This window comes from Quercus lobata, chromosome 6 (genome assembly GCF_001633185.2).
Source record: "Quercus lobata isolate SW786 chromosome 6, ValleyOak3.0 Primary Assembly, whole genome shotgun sequence".
NCBI lineage: Eukaryota > Viridiplantae > Streptophyta > Magnoliopsida > Fagales > Fagaceae > Quercus > Quercus lobata.
Window position 1 is genome coordinate 29,028,553 of NC_044909.1, and position 14,788 is coordinate 29,043,340.

The following is a 14,788-nucleotide window of genomic DNA, read 5'->3' on the forward strand; positions in this document are numbered from 1 at the left end:
CCGGTATAGGACCGGGCCTAGGGCCTGTATGGGCCTGTGCCCAAGGACGGCATGAGGCTGGGCCCAGGGCCCGTATGGGCCAGGGATCTCGGTGCCGTACAATAGCCCCCCCTTGATTCATACTCGGGGGTTGACTATCAAGGAGCTGTCTGGGCCTCTTGACCTCGGGAATCTTCTAGCCTGGGACTTCAACTGTCGCTTCTCATTAATATTCATTCTCAAAAGACGCGCCGTTTCGCGGCGCCAGGCGCAGTCGTCATCATTGCCTGACGGTTCGTGAACCGAAGCGGCGTGCGAATCGGTTACGCTTGGCATTCGCTGGGTCGCTCGTATACTGTGCCCATTTATTGCTTGATTAGGCGCTTCTTCTTCCCCCATCTCTTCCTGGTTCTATAAATAGTCCCCCTCTGAACACTATTCTATTTTTCCTTTGCCTCTGATCTTTAGTGCTTACTCTCTGCCGACCACATTTCTGTGCGCTTGCTTGCTCAGTGTTCTTTTCCTCCTTAGAACCCAAAGTAAGTTTTTCTTCCCTTTCCTGTTCCTTCAGCTTTATTTCTTTAAGTTCACTTTCGTAGCTTTTAGGCGTTAGATATGGGTTACTCTTACCTCCTAGAATCCCCTGCTGCTTTGGCCACCTTTAGGAGTAAATTTAACATTCCCGATGACGTGGATGTGGCTTACTACCATGAGAGTGATATTGAACTCCACCGAGGGCAGGGTACAGCCTTCTTTCCTTTGATGTCCATTTTAGAAGGTGGGGTCAGGTTCCCCGTAGCTCCCCTCCTAATAAACGCGCTTACTTACTATGGGCTGTGCCCCGACCAGCTTCCCCCCAATTTTTACCGGGTAGTTAGTTGTGTCATTAAGCTGAACCACATCTTTAACTTACAGTTAGACCACCACGATATTAACCAAATGTATAGGCTATGTGGGAGCAAGGCCACCAATTATTACCTAAAGACAAGAGATGCTCGGGTACGGCTGATATCATGCCTACCTGATTCGAACAGGAATTCCGCCGGGGAGTTCGTTAGGGTGCGCGGCAATTGGTTTGCCGGGGATATCCCTTGCCCCCTTACACGGCGTGAAGTGGGTTCGTACCGTCCCCTCCGTACAATTGCTTTCTTCCCCCCATACAATCTTTATTATAAGAGACTAATATGTCACCTGTTCTTTTGTAGACGGCAAAGTGTTTGTGCAGGACCTCAGACCCGTCCACGCCAAAGATTTAAACTTCGTCCTCCGTTCCGAGATATACGTGCATTGGGACGGGCAACTACGGGCCTCTCACTTGATCCTTGGAGTGGAGCCGGTTTACTTTACCTGGCAGCCTTTCAAGCAGGCACTGATAGTTGACAGCCCCCTACTATCGTACATAGACGTCCGGTACGTGAACTTTTTGCCGCCGAAGCTTACAACCAGGGAAGCGAGGGAATTTGGTCCGCGATTTACTTGCGCGGACGAGCTAGCCCCTTTGCGAGACGAATCCGCAGAGCAAGCATCCCGACGCCTCAGGGAGATAGCCCACGAAGCCATACAGCAAGAAGAACAAGCGCAACAGCAGCCCGTCCCCGAGAACCCAGCCGCTATGCCTCAACAACAAACAATAGAAGCGGCTGCCCTGCTAGCTGAAGCTGTCCGATCTAGCGGAGAGATGGTGTCGAGGAAGGTGATGTCAATAGAACGGTTCGTTTTCGGTGCTCGGCAACCCAATCAGCCCCCGCCTTCTCAGGGCCGGGGCCAATTGCTTCGGCCCTCATCCCCTCCGCAGGCCGGTCTTGCCAAAAAGAAGCAGAAGGTTACCGACCAGCCTTCCACGGTCCCAGTGGATGCCGCTGCCCATACCCCTCCCCGGCCAGAAGGTTCATTCGTTATCCGCGAGCCGCGAACTGAAACTGGCACGGGGGGCGTGTCCTCCTCTCAAGTGGCTCCAGCGTGGAAGCCAAAGTTTATCTTGGACGGCAAGCCTTTGCCCTCAACCGCCTGTGTTCGGATGTGGGACAAGGGTGAGGGCGGCCGTATTGCCCAAACTTTGGCTAAAGCTCTCCTACTCCCCGAGGACGTGCACGCTTTTGAGGATGGATCCGAGGAGTCTGTGGGGCGTCGGTTAGAGTGGCATGCCATTGCAGTAAGAATTTTTTTTTTTTTAATTTTTATTTTTTTTTATTTTTTATGTCTACTCCAATCGAATTTCCTTTTGCTTCCTTTCAAACCTTTTGCTTTCAAGGCCGCTCAAATGGCCCATATTGTGGCTGCCCGGGCGCGGGAGCTTGCCAAGGAGAACGAGCGCAAGAAGGAGGCGTGGGAGTCTGCGGTGAAAACAGCTAAGGAAAAGCTGAAGACTGCTGAGTCTGCTGAGAAAAAGGCCGCTGCTGTTGAGAAGAACCGGTCATTGGCCGAGAAGAGGTGCGCAGAGCTCCTGACTCAGCAAAATGACACGGAGGTCAAGCTAGCAAAAGCCATCAGCCTCAACACCTCCAACGCCGAGGAGATTGCCGACCTCAGGGCAGGCTTGGCAGCCGCGGAGCAAAAATGGTATGATGTCGGTTTTGCTGATGCCGAAAATTCCGCAGAGCCGGTGGTGGCTCGTGCTCGGAATATGGGTTTTGAGGCCGGGTGGTTTGCCGCTCTCCAAGCACTCGGAGTTCTCGAGGATTCCCATCTGAAAGACCCAGGCCAGATCCCATTCCCGAGCCCTGCACCTGCTGCCAAGGAAGCCCCGGTCGCTATTGACGAGGAGGAGACGGCTAGCATGAGGGAGCTGGTTGAACAAATCGATGCTCACGCCGAGCCTGAGGAAATGGAAGTCACTAGTATCCCGATAGTGCAAGAGCTTCTCGGTGAGGTCTCGCCTTTTCCCCTGACCGTCCAGCAAGAAGTGACACCGCCGACCCAACCTCCGAGCTGATTTTACTTTTATTTACTTGCTTATTTTTATTTTGTTGGTTTTATTTGCCTACGTCACCGGGATGTGGTGACCGAACAATTGCCTTAATTCGTTGGTTTTATTTGCCCATGTCACCGGGATGTGGTGACCGAACAATTGCCCCAATTTGTTTTTAATTAGTAGTTCGTTTTCTTTTTCAATTCGTTTGAATGAATTTACATCTATTTATATGTTTTGCTTGAATCACGCCAGTGTTATTGCTGCTTAATAGAATGGTACTCCCGAAAACCTGTTGTGCTATGCTTTCGGCTAATTTAGAGAGCGCTAATGGATTCTGTATTTGCAAGATGGGTTAGGCTTTCATTGGGCTTTGGCTTAACCAAGAATCGTGTTTTCGGCTTTAGGCTATTTGCTTGTAAAGTTTCCACATGCGCGGCGATATTGATCGAACCGAGGGTCAAGTTTCTGTCCTCAGATATTGATTTGTAAGGTTTCCACATGCTCAGCGATATTGGCCGAACCGAGAGTCAGGTTACTGTTCTTAGAGATTATTCGTAATTTTTTCCACCTGCTCAGCGATATTGACCGAACCGAGGGTCAGGTTACTGTCCTTAGAGATTATTAGTAAGGTTTCCACCTGCTCGGCGATATTAATCGAACCGAGGGTCAGGTTACTGTCCTTAGAGATTATTCGTAAGGTTTCCACCTGCTCGGCGATATTGATCGAACCGAGAGTCAGGTTTCTGTCCTTAGATATTGATTTGTAAGGTTTCCACCTGCTCGGTGATGTTGATCGAACCGAGAGTCAGGTTTCTGTCCTTAGATATTGTTCGTAAGGTTTCCACCTGCTCGGTGATATTGATCGAATCGAGGGTTAGGTTACTGTCCTTAGAGATTATTCGTAAGGTTTCCACCTGCTCGGCGATATTGATCGAACCGAGAGTCAGGTTTCTGTCCTTAGATATTGATTTGTAAGGTTTCCACCTGCTCGGTGATGTTGATCGAACCGAGGGTCAGGTTACTATCCTTAGAGATTATTTGTAAGGTTTCCACCTGCTCAGCGATATTGATCGAACCGAGAGTCAGGTTTCTGTCCTTAGATATTGATTTGTAAGGTTTCCACCTGCTCGGTGATGTTGATCGAACCGAGGGTCAGGTTTCTGTCCTTTGAGATTTGATGGTGATTCTCTCGGCGTACGGTTAAGGAGTGAAAAACAGCATATACAAAAGGATTCATCATGCTCTTAATTTCAATGGAATACAAGTTCTAGCTTACACCGATGATTATGCGTAGAATTTCTTCAAGTTGTTGGCGTTCCATGGTCGGGGGAGCGGCTTCTCGTCAAGGTCTTCCAAGTAGTAGGCCCCTGCACCCGCAATAGCTGTGACTCTGTATGGTCCTTCCCAACTCTGAGCGAGCTTCTCTGCATTCATGTCCCGCATGTTCCCCACTACCCTTCTTAACACTAGTTTCCCGGCACTGAATTCCCTGCTCTTTACATTTCGGTTGTACCTTTGGGCCAGCTTCTGCTGATACTCGGCAAGGCGTACGGTCGCAGCCTCCCTGCATTCTTCTAGCCAATCCAAATGTTCCATCATCAGGTCGGCGTTCTGTATGGGGTCAAACCCGGCGACTCGTGCACTGCATAAGCTCACCTCGGTTGGTATAACTGCTTCTGAGCCGTATGTCAGGGAAAACGGGGTTTCACCCGTGGATCTCCTAGGGGTCGTGCGGTAGGCCCACAATACACTGGGTAGCTCTTCCGCCTATCTTCCCTTCGCTCCGTCCAACCTTCTCTTGAGCCCGTTCAAAATAGTCTTGTTTACCGCTTCAGCTTGGCCGTTGCTTTGTGGGTACGCCGGGGTTGAATACTTGTTCTTGATGCCAAGCTTACTACAAAAGGTTCAGAAAGCATTGTTGTCAAACTGCAGCCCATTGTCCGACACTAGCGAATTCGGCACCCCAAACCGTGTAACTATGTTTTTCCATACGAACTTTTTCACGTCAGAATCCCGGATATTAGCCAAGGCTTCAGCTTCAGCCCACTTTGTGAAGTAATCTACAGCCACCAGTACAAAACGGCGGTTCCCCGTTGCCCGGGGGAAAGGCCCGAGGATGTCAAGCCCCCATTGTGCAAATGGCCACGGGCTGCTGACAGGGTTTAGTTGTCTTGCAGGCTGATGGATCATTAGGGCGTGCTTTTGACACTGCTCGCAACTTCGAACGTATTCGGCGGCATCCTTTTGCATCTGTGGCCACCAAAACCCCTGTGTCATTGCTCTGTGTGCCAAAGATCGTCCCCCGGCATGCCCGCCGCACACTCCCTCATGCAGCTCGGTCAGAAGCTCTTTGACTCTTTCGGGATGTAGGCACAAGAGGTAAGGGCCTGCGAAGGATCTTCGGTACAATTTTCGATCTGGAGACAGCCAGTACCGGGGAGCCATTCGTCGAATCTTGTTGGCCTCGGCCTCATCCTCCGGAACTTTATCTTCGGCAAGGAAGTCTATGATCAGGCTCATCCAACTTGGACCAGCCACTGCCACCTGTGCAACCTCTACTCCGGCTTGGTCGGGAACATTTTGTACACGGATGCTTGGCTCCCTTACAAGTTCTACAGTGATGAGCCTCAGCGTATCCTCGGTAGCCGATGAGGCTAACGTGGCAAGAGAGTCAGCGTGCTTGTTTTGTGACCGGGCTACCTGGGATATCTTTGCCGTTCCAAACTGACCGATAATCTGCTTTGCCGTACTGAGATAAGCTTTCATTCTGGGGTCCCGAGCTTCGAAATCCCCAGTGATCTGATAAACAACCAGTCGAGAGTCTGAGTAGATCTCTACGTCCTTTGCGCCCAGATGTAATACTGCCCTTAACCCGGCCAGCAGTGCTTCGTATTCGGCTTCGTTGTTCGAGGCTTTGAACCCCAATCTGAGGGAGTGTTCCAGTCGTATACCCTCAGGGGTGATTATGACTATACCAACCTCGGCCCCCATAGCATTCGATGCGCCGTCCACAAATAACCTCCACGGGCGAATCTCCGCACTACAGATTACCTTGCCTTCATTCTTGGGTGTAAACTCTGCGATGAAATCAGCGAGAACCTGTCCCTTCACCGAGCTTCTAGGTCGGTATCTTATGTCAAACGATCCCAACCGAGTCCCCCATTTGGCAATCTGCCCTGTGAAGTCTGATCTCTTCAATAGTGACTGCAATGGATACTCGGTGAGGACGAACACTGTGTGTGCCTGGAAGTAATGCGGCAACTTTCTCGTGGCGTGCACTAGGGCCAAAACTAACTTCTCAAGAGGCAGGTACCTTGTCTCGGCATCGACCAAGGTTTTGCTCACGTAATACACCGGCATCTGCACTCCCCGGTCTCTTAGCAACACAGCACTTACTGCATGATCGGTGACCGCGAGGTACATAAACAGATCCTCCCCGGGATCCGGGGCCGTCAACCTCGGCGCCTTTGCCAAATATTCCTTTAGCTCTCGAAAGGCTTCATCGCAGCTCTCGTCCCATCGAAACCCCTTCCACTTTTTCAGAAGCTGATAAAACGGCCGGCAACGGTCGGCAGACTTGAAGATAAATCTGTTCAGGGCCGTTAACATTCCAGTGAGCACTTGCACCTCTTTGGGATTGCTTGGTGGTTTGAGGAGGTTCACGGCTTCTATTTGGTCGGGGTTAGCTTCTATTCCCCGAGTAGAGATCAAATATCCCAGGAACTTACCAGCCCCCACTCCGAAAGTGCACTTCTCGGCATTCAAGCGCAATTTGTGCCGACGTAGTATCTCAAACACTCCCCGGAGATCTTCGGTATGCTGCGACTCAATTCTGCTTTTTACCACCATATTATCGATATAAACTTCAACCGTGCATCCAATTTTTTCTCGGAACATTCTCGTCATCATCCGCTGATACGTAGATCCCGAGTATCTACCCTTTCTCGGTCGTTCATGCTTGTACCTATCTGGAAATACTTGTCAGCATCTGGGAGGATTCTTACCTTCAGCACCTCCTCGGCAACGTCCGCCCCGGCTTCCCCCTGGGGTTTCTGTAATTGCTATGAATTTTCTTTCTCGTTCTCCTCAGTTCGACCGAGCTGTTCCTTCTCCCACCGGACCGCGGCAACAAGGCACTGTCTCGCCACCTGTTGATTCCCTCTTACCACGGCAACTCCATTCTCAGTAGGAAATTTTACTTTTACGTGAAGGGTGGACGGGACAGCCCCCATGGCGTGAATCCACGGCTTTCCCAGGATTGCGGTGTACGGTGCGAATGATCGGACTACTATAAATGTAACTATAACTCCCCTGCCTTCCATGTCCACTGGGAGAGAGATTTGCCCCTCGGGAATTACAACCCTCCCATCAAACGAGACCAAGGGCGTGTCATACTTTGCCAAATCCTGGGTCTTTAACCCTAGCCCTTCAAAGAGATCCGGGTACATGACGTCGGCTCCACTTCCTTGATCAATCATTACCCTCTTCACCAGGAATCCGCCTATCCGGGCTGTCACCACCAAAGCATCGTCGTGGGGTTGGACCGTCCCCTCGAAATCGTCTTCTCCGAACGAGATGGTCAGCCGTCCAACTTTCTTCTTCTTCTTGGATGATTCTCCTTCCGCGCAGGCCACTGTCAATATCCTTTTTGCCGCTGCTGCCCTCCTTGGTGCGGCATGTATGACTTCGATTACCCCCAGGGGTGGTGGAAGGGGATTCCTCTGCCCGGTTTCTCGGTCAACGGAATCTGCTACAAACTCTTTCAGGTACCCGGCCCTTGCTAGCTGTCCGAGATGATCTTTTAATACCCGGCACTGCTCGGTTGTGTGCCCCTTGTCTCTGTGATAGGTGCAGTATGGGTTTTGGTTCCTCCGAGATGGGTCGCCCCCCATTTTGTTCGACCACCTGAAGAATGGCTCGTTTTTTATCCGTTCCAAGATCTTGTGCACTGGCTCTTTAAACACCACATTGACCCCGTCGATCTGCACCTCAGGTCCCTGCATTCTGAAGTCTCGTTTCGGTTTTTTCGGCAAAACGCTTTGCCGAGATCTCCCCACTAAAGGAGCTTTCCCCCTGCTCTGCAACCGGTCATCTTCCAGGCGTTTGTACTCCTCTATGCGTCTCATCAGTTGCCTCATATTCTCGGGGAGTCTTCTCGTTAGTGACTCCCGCAATTCAGAATCCTCAGGGAGCCCCAACCTGAAGGTGCTTGCCGTAATTTTCTCGTTTCCTCCACCAATCTCGTTGTAGAGTTCCCAGTATCGGCTGGCATAACTCCGAAGGGTTTCCCCAACCCTCATCTTCATGGAAAGTAGTGCGTCAACCGGCTGTTGCACCCGGCTACATGTCACGAACCTGCTGCCGAATTCTTGAATCAGCTCGGCAAAACTGTGTATAAAACCCTTCCGCAACCCATTGAACCATCTGAGTGCAGTGAAGCCGAGACTAGAGGGGAAAACTTTACACATCAATGCATCGTTGTGCGCATGCAAAGACATCATGTGGATATAATGACTAACATGCTCCACGGCGTCTGTCCTTCCCTCATACGAATTGAATGGTGGTCGTGTGAATCTGCTCGGCATTGGGGCCCGTTCAATTTCATCGGAGAATGGTGACCGGGCCGCCATCCGCAAGGTCCGGCTCATTGCGTCCATGGAGGCATTGTGGTGCAGTCGTTCCTCCGGCGATTCTGATCCTTGGTGATCATAACCATGCGACCGTGAACGGTTCCGCCGATGGCGTGGTTCCCGTGATTGCCGGTGCGACTCTTGGGAACGCGACCGGTCTCGGGATCGATGTGTATTAGACCGGTTGGAGCCCTCGCCCTGGTTTCTCCTTTGCTGGGGGTTGCGATTCCTTTCATCTTGCCGACCCCTTGCTTCCAACTCTAAGTCCATTACCAGTCTGCATAACCGTTCCAGCTCTCAGTCCCTTTCGTCATGCTGCCGATGCGCCGAGACGACCGAAATCCAGTGTGTCTGAGCCGACCCTTCTCCCTGTCCGGACCCTTCCTCCCTTCTCGAGTGCTCCCTATCTTCCCGCCGTTTTTGCCTTCTCTCCCTCCATGTTGACCCCCGAGAAGATCCCACGGAGCCGCTTAGTGCACGCTCTCCTGAACGCTCCTCAGACATTCTTGTCGTTTGAGTCTCAGTCGAACCACAGTTTTGTAGGACTGCCCCACGGTGGGCGCCAATTGTAAGAACCAAGTATAAGACCTATGGGCCTTAGATCACTTTGGGCTCACAATCTATTTGTGGTGGGTTTGAAGATTTCCTACTATGGGTCGTTCTCGGCAGAGAGACTCAAAACAACGCCCTGTGGATATTCACTCCTTAACTCTTTTCCCTCAAATTTTCTGAACCCCTTTCTTCTCCTAACTTTCTTCTATTTATAGCCAAGGTTAGTGGGGAGATTATGATTACAGCCACCGTTAGTGCTACTGAAGGTCCAATACTTTCTGATTAAAGTGGAGGTTTAGGTGGGAGGGCGGTGCGGCATTTATGATCTTGGAACTTGGCTCCATCTTGCCCGAGTATGTTCGGCAATTCAGTTTCCTGTGCAAATCACACCTTCCCGGGGACGGGTTATATACATGGCTGGGAACTTTTGTCCGACCACCACTTGGACCCCAATACCTTACACTTGTTTGTTCATCAAGGAAGTTTCAAGAAGGGCTCAGGAGAATTGGCCCTTTCTGATGGGCCCGTGCCTAAGGCCGGCATAGGACCGGGCCTAGGGCCTGTATGGGCCTGTGCCCAAGGACGGCATGAGGCTGGGCCCAGGGCCCGTATGGGCCAGGGATCTCGGTGCCGTGCAGGAACAAATGCCAAATTATGTCAAATTCCTGAAGGACATCATTTCCAAGAAGAGAAGGTTGGAGGAGTTCAAAACAATGAAGCTTTCTGAAGAATGTAGTGCCATTCTGCAAAAGAAATTACCTCAAAAATTAAAAGATCCGGGGAGTTTCACTTTGCCTTGCACTATTGCGATTCATTTTTTGATAAAGTTTTATGTGATTTTGGTGCTAGCATTAATCTTATGCCACTGTCTGTTTACAGGAAATTGGGACTTGGAGAGATGAAACAAACAACCATTTCTTTGCAATTAGCAGACCGATCCATCAAATATCCACGTGGAATCATAGAAGATGTATTGGTAAAGGTGGATAAATTTATTTTTCCTACTGATTTTGTGGTATTAGATATGGAGGAAGACCAAGAAGTCCCACTAATTCTTGGCCGACCATTCTTGGTTATAGGAAGGGCTTTGATTGATGTTCAAAAGGGTAAGTCAACATTGAGAGTGAACAAGGAAGAGGTTATGTTCAACATCTACCAAGCCATGAGATTTCCAGAAGATCCAAGCACATGCTTTCGAGTAGATGTCATTAAGCAATGTGTAGTAGAAGCCTTTCAAGAAGATGTGCCAGCAGATCACCTAGAACGACGTATCACCACTTCATCTCATGCTTATGATTTTAATAACTCTGCTGTTTGTGAATCTGACCTACCTTTTGTTAGTGAAGAATTTCTCCACTATGTATTTGCCTTGGGAGCATTGCAGCAGGTTAAATCACTTAGCAATGAAGTGGAGAGGCTAGAATCGATGGTAGCAAAAACAAATTCTGTAATTTCTACAGAAAATTTGCAGCAAACTAAAACTCCAGAGTTGAAGCAATTGCTTGAGCATCTTTGCTATGCATTCTTGGGTGATAGTTACACCTTTCCAGTGATTTTCGCGGCATCACTTACACCCGAAGAAGAGGAAAAGTTGCTGCGTGTGTTAAGGGAGCATAGAACAGCCTTAGGATGGACTATCTCTGACATAAAAGGTATAAGTCCTTCCATTTGCATGCACAAGATTCTAAAGGAGGAACTTTACAAACCGTCAATTGAGCCCCAAAGAAGATTAAATCCAGCAATGAAGGAAGTTGTGAGAGCTAAAATTTTGAAGCTCCTCAATGTTGGAATTATTTATGCTATTTCAAACAGTTCATGGGTAAGTCCAATGCAGGTTGTACCAAAAAAGGGTGGAATGACAGTGGTGAAAAATGACAACAATGAGTTTATTCCTACAAGAACAGTCTCGAGTTGGCGTGTATGTATGGATTACCGCAAGTTGAACAAAGCAACAAGGAATGATCATTTTCCACTTCCCTTCATTGATCAAATGTTGGATCAATTGGCTGGGTATTCCTACTATTGCTTCATAGATGGTTATTCGGGGTATAACCAGATTGCCATAGCCCCCGAAGATCAGGAGAAAACTACATTCACATGCCCCTACGGAACATTTGCTTTTAGAAGGATGCCCTTTGGATTGTGCAATGCCCCAACGACATTTCAACGTTGCATGATGGCTATCTTTTCTGATATGGTGGAAGATATAATGGAAATTTTTATGAATGACTTTTCTATTTATGGTACATCTTTTGATCATTGTTTGCATAATTTAGCTCTTGTTTTGCAGAGATGTGAAGATAAAAATCTTGTCCTAAACTAGGAGAAGTTTCATTTCATGGTCCAAGAAGGGATCGTGCTTGGCCATAGAGTATCATCTAAAGGAATTGAGGTTGATCGAGCTAAAATTGCAACCATAGAAAAACTACCACCTCCAAAGAATGTGAAGAGAATCAGAAGCTTTTTGGGAGATGCAGGATTTTTTAGAAGATGTATAAAGGATTTTTCTAAACTCTCTAAACCTTTATGTAATCTTCTTGAAAAAAATTCTGCATTTGACTTTGATGATGTTTGTTTGTAGGCCTTTAATGCAATCAAGGAGAAACTGATTTCAGGACCAATCATGATTGTACCTAATTGGAGTCAACCTTTTGAAGTCATGTGTGATGCTAGTGACTTTGCAATTGGAGCAGTGTTAGGGCAAAAGCTAGACAAACTGTTTAGGGCCATATACTATGCAAGCCGGACATTGAATGAAGTTCAATTGAATTATACAACAACTGAGAAAGAGATGCTTGCTGTGGTGTTTGCTTGTGACAAATTTCGGTCTTACCTCATTGGTACAAAGGTGATAGTGTTCACTGATCATGCAGCACTTCGTTATTTGTTTGGCAAGAAGGATGCTAAGCCTAGGCTGATTCGTTGGATCCTTCTTCTTCAAGAATTTGATTTGGAAGTTTGAGATAAGAAAGGAAGTGAAAATTTAGTTGCTGACCATTTTTCTCGATTGGAGCAAGAGGAAGTAAGTCCAGATTTAGTAATCCAAGAAGCATTCCTTGATGAGCAGTTGTTTGCATGTGAGATCAAGCTTCCTTGGTATGCCAATATTGTAAACTACCTAGCTTGTAAGGTATTGCCACAAGATCTTACTTATCACCAACGTAAGAAGTTTTTGCATGATGTGAAATATTATCTTTGGGATGAGCCTTTGCTTTTCAAAAGATGCCCTGATCAAATTATCCGAAGATGTGTGCCAGAAGAGGAGATGCAAGCCATTCTCCATCATTGCCATTCCTCATCATATGGAGGACATTTTGGAGTAACACGAACAGCGGCTAAGGTACTTCAAAGTGGTTCCTTTTGGCCTTCTATTTTTCGTGATAGTTATACTTTGGTGAAAACTTGTGATCGGTGCCAATGTATGGGAAATATTTCAAGGTGTCAAGAGCTACCATTTAAAAATATCTTAGAGGTTGAGTTATTTGATGTTTGGGGAATTGATTTTATGGGTCCTTTTCCTCCTTTTGGCTTTGTTTATATCTTGTTGGCAGTTGACTATGCGTCAATATGGGTGGAGGCAATTGCAACAACAACAAATGATGCAAAGGTAGTGCTCAAATTTCTGCATAAGAACATATTCACAAGATTTGGCACTCCACGAGCTATTATTAGTGATGAAGGGACCCACTTTTGCAACAAGTTGTTCAACAACCTTCTTTCTAAATATGGTGTGAAGCACAAGATAGCACTTGCCTACCATCCTCAAACTAATGGCCAAGCTAAAATTTCAAATCGAGAAATCAAGAATATCCTTGAGAAGACGGTCAACACCAATAGAAAGGATAGGGTAAAGAAGCTTGATGATGCTCTGTGGGCATACCGTATAGCTTTTAAAACACCTATCGGGATGTCTCCTTATCGATTAGTGTTTGGAAAAGCATGTCATCTCCCTGTTGAGTTGGAGCATAAAGCTTATTGGGCTGTAAAGAAGTTCAATTTTGATTTGAAGGCAGCAGGGGAAAAGCGGCTTCTTCAATTGAATGAGATGGATGAGTTTCGAAATGATGCTTATGAAAATGCAAAGATCTACAAAGAACGGACAAAGAAGTGGCATGACAAACAAATTCTTAGGCGTGAGTTTGCTCTAGGACAGCAGGTTTTACTCTTCAATTCACGGCTAAAACTCTTCCCAGGCAAGTTAAGATCAAGATGGACAGGTCCTTATACAATTTACAAAGTTTCATCTTTTGGAGCAATAGACTTGAAGGACAAGGCAGGGCACATATTCAGAGTTAATGGACAGAGATTGAAGCACTATTATGGAGAACAAGTGGGGAGGAATTGTGCATTTATTCCTCTTGGAGATCCTAATTGATGAAGATTGAAAAAGTCTGGCTGTAGACTATAAAACAAGCGCTTATGGGAGGCAGCCCATAAAACTTTCTTTTATTCTTTTTTTTTTTCTTATCATTATTATTTTTTTTATTATTTATTTGAATAATTTGGATTTTGATGCTAGTTTATTTTGCAGGAATAAAGAATTGAGAAGGGAGGTCGCTGAACTGAAAGAGAGGCGGCTGAAAATAAAACCAGGGAAGTTCCTTTCCTTTCTTCAATCTTTCTCACCAGGAAATATTCCTCTTGGAGATCCTTTCCTTTTGAATTAACTGGGTTAGGGAAGTTCAATCTTGCTTTGCTCCAGAATCCGTTGATGGATCCTTGAGGCGAAATCCTAGTTGATACCAAATATTAGAGAAAGGATCTAAGCAATTTTTTTGTCACAACCAAAAAAGCTTTCCCAGCCATCCTGATTATCACGCCATCATTTCATGGTGTATTTCGATAGTCAACCCCCTTGAGCCTTATTTTACATAAGCCTTTATTTGTTCTTTTAAAGACATAAACCATTCCCGTTCTAAGCTTGAAAAACAATGAATTTACCTTACATTTTGAGAAAATATTTTGGTGGAAATTTGCATTTAAAGAGAAAGTGAAAGGCAAGAATCGGAAAAGGGTTAAAGTGGTTGAAATTTTGAAAAGGCTACAGGTGTCAAATTCTCTTCAAATCCCAAAAAAAAAAAAAATCACTCCACTTTTGAGTATAGTAGTAATATTGTCATCATATGAGCATATTGTCGAGAAAGAGCTATGGTGTGAATCTTGTGGATATCTCTTTTATTGTTCTTTCTACCAAGTATTTTCCCAGTTTGCTTTGATTTTCCATATCCAATTCTTTCTTAGCCCTCACCCTGCGGCCTGTCATTACAGCCTTGATTAAAGACCTTTTGATCTCTAATTTTGGTGTTTGATTACATTAGTGGAGAGGATTTCTGAAAATTGGACTTATAGGGTTAAGTTTTGAGAGAATTCTTCTGATTTCAGTTGTTCTACTGTTATCTGAATTTGCTGGTGGTTTGGAGTTAAATTGACTATTTCACACACACTCAAGGACTTAGCTTTAGGTTGAAGTAAATGCTTAACTCTTGCTTGACAAATTGCTAAATTTTTTTATTGATTTTCCTGCCATCTTTGATGTTAAAAGAGTAAGTTACTAGTGTTGAAATCTAAATTCAAATCATGGCTTGGTGAGTGATGATATTGCTCTATGGGGTCTAGCTGATAGTGTCTATAGTTGTCTTTTATTTTATTTTCTTTTTGTTTGAGGACAAACAAAGTTCTAAGTTTGGGGGTGTTTGATGACTTGCATAATTGAGTG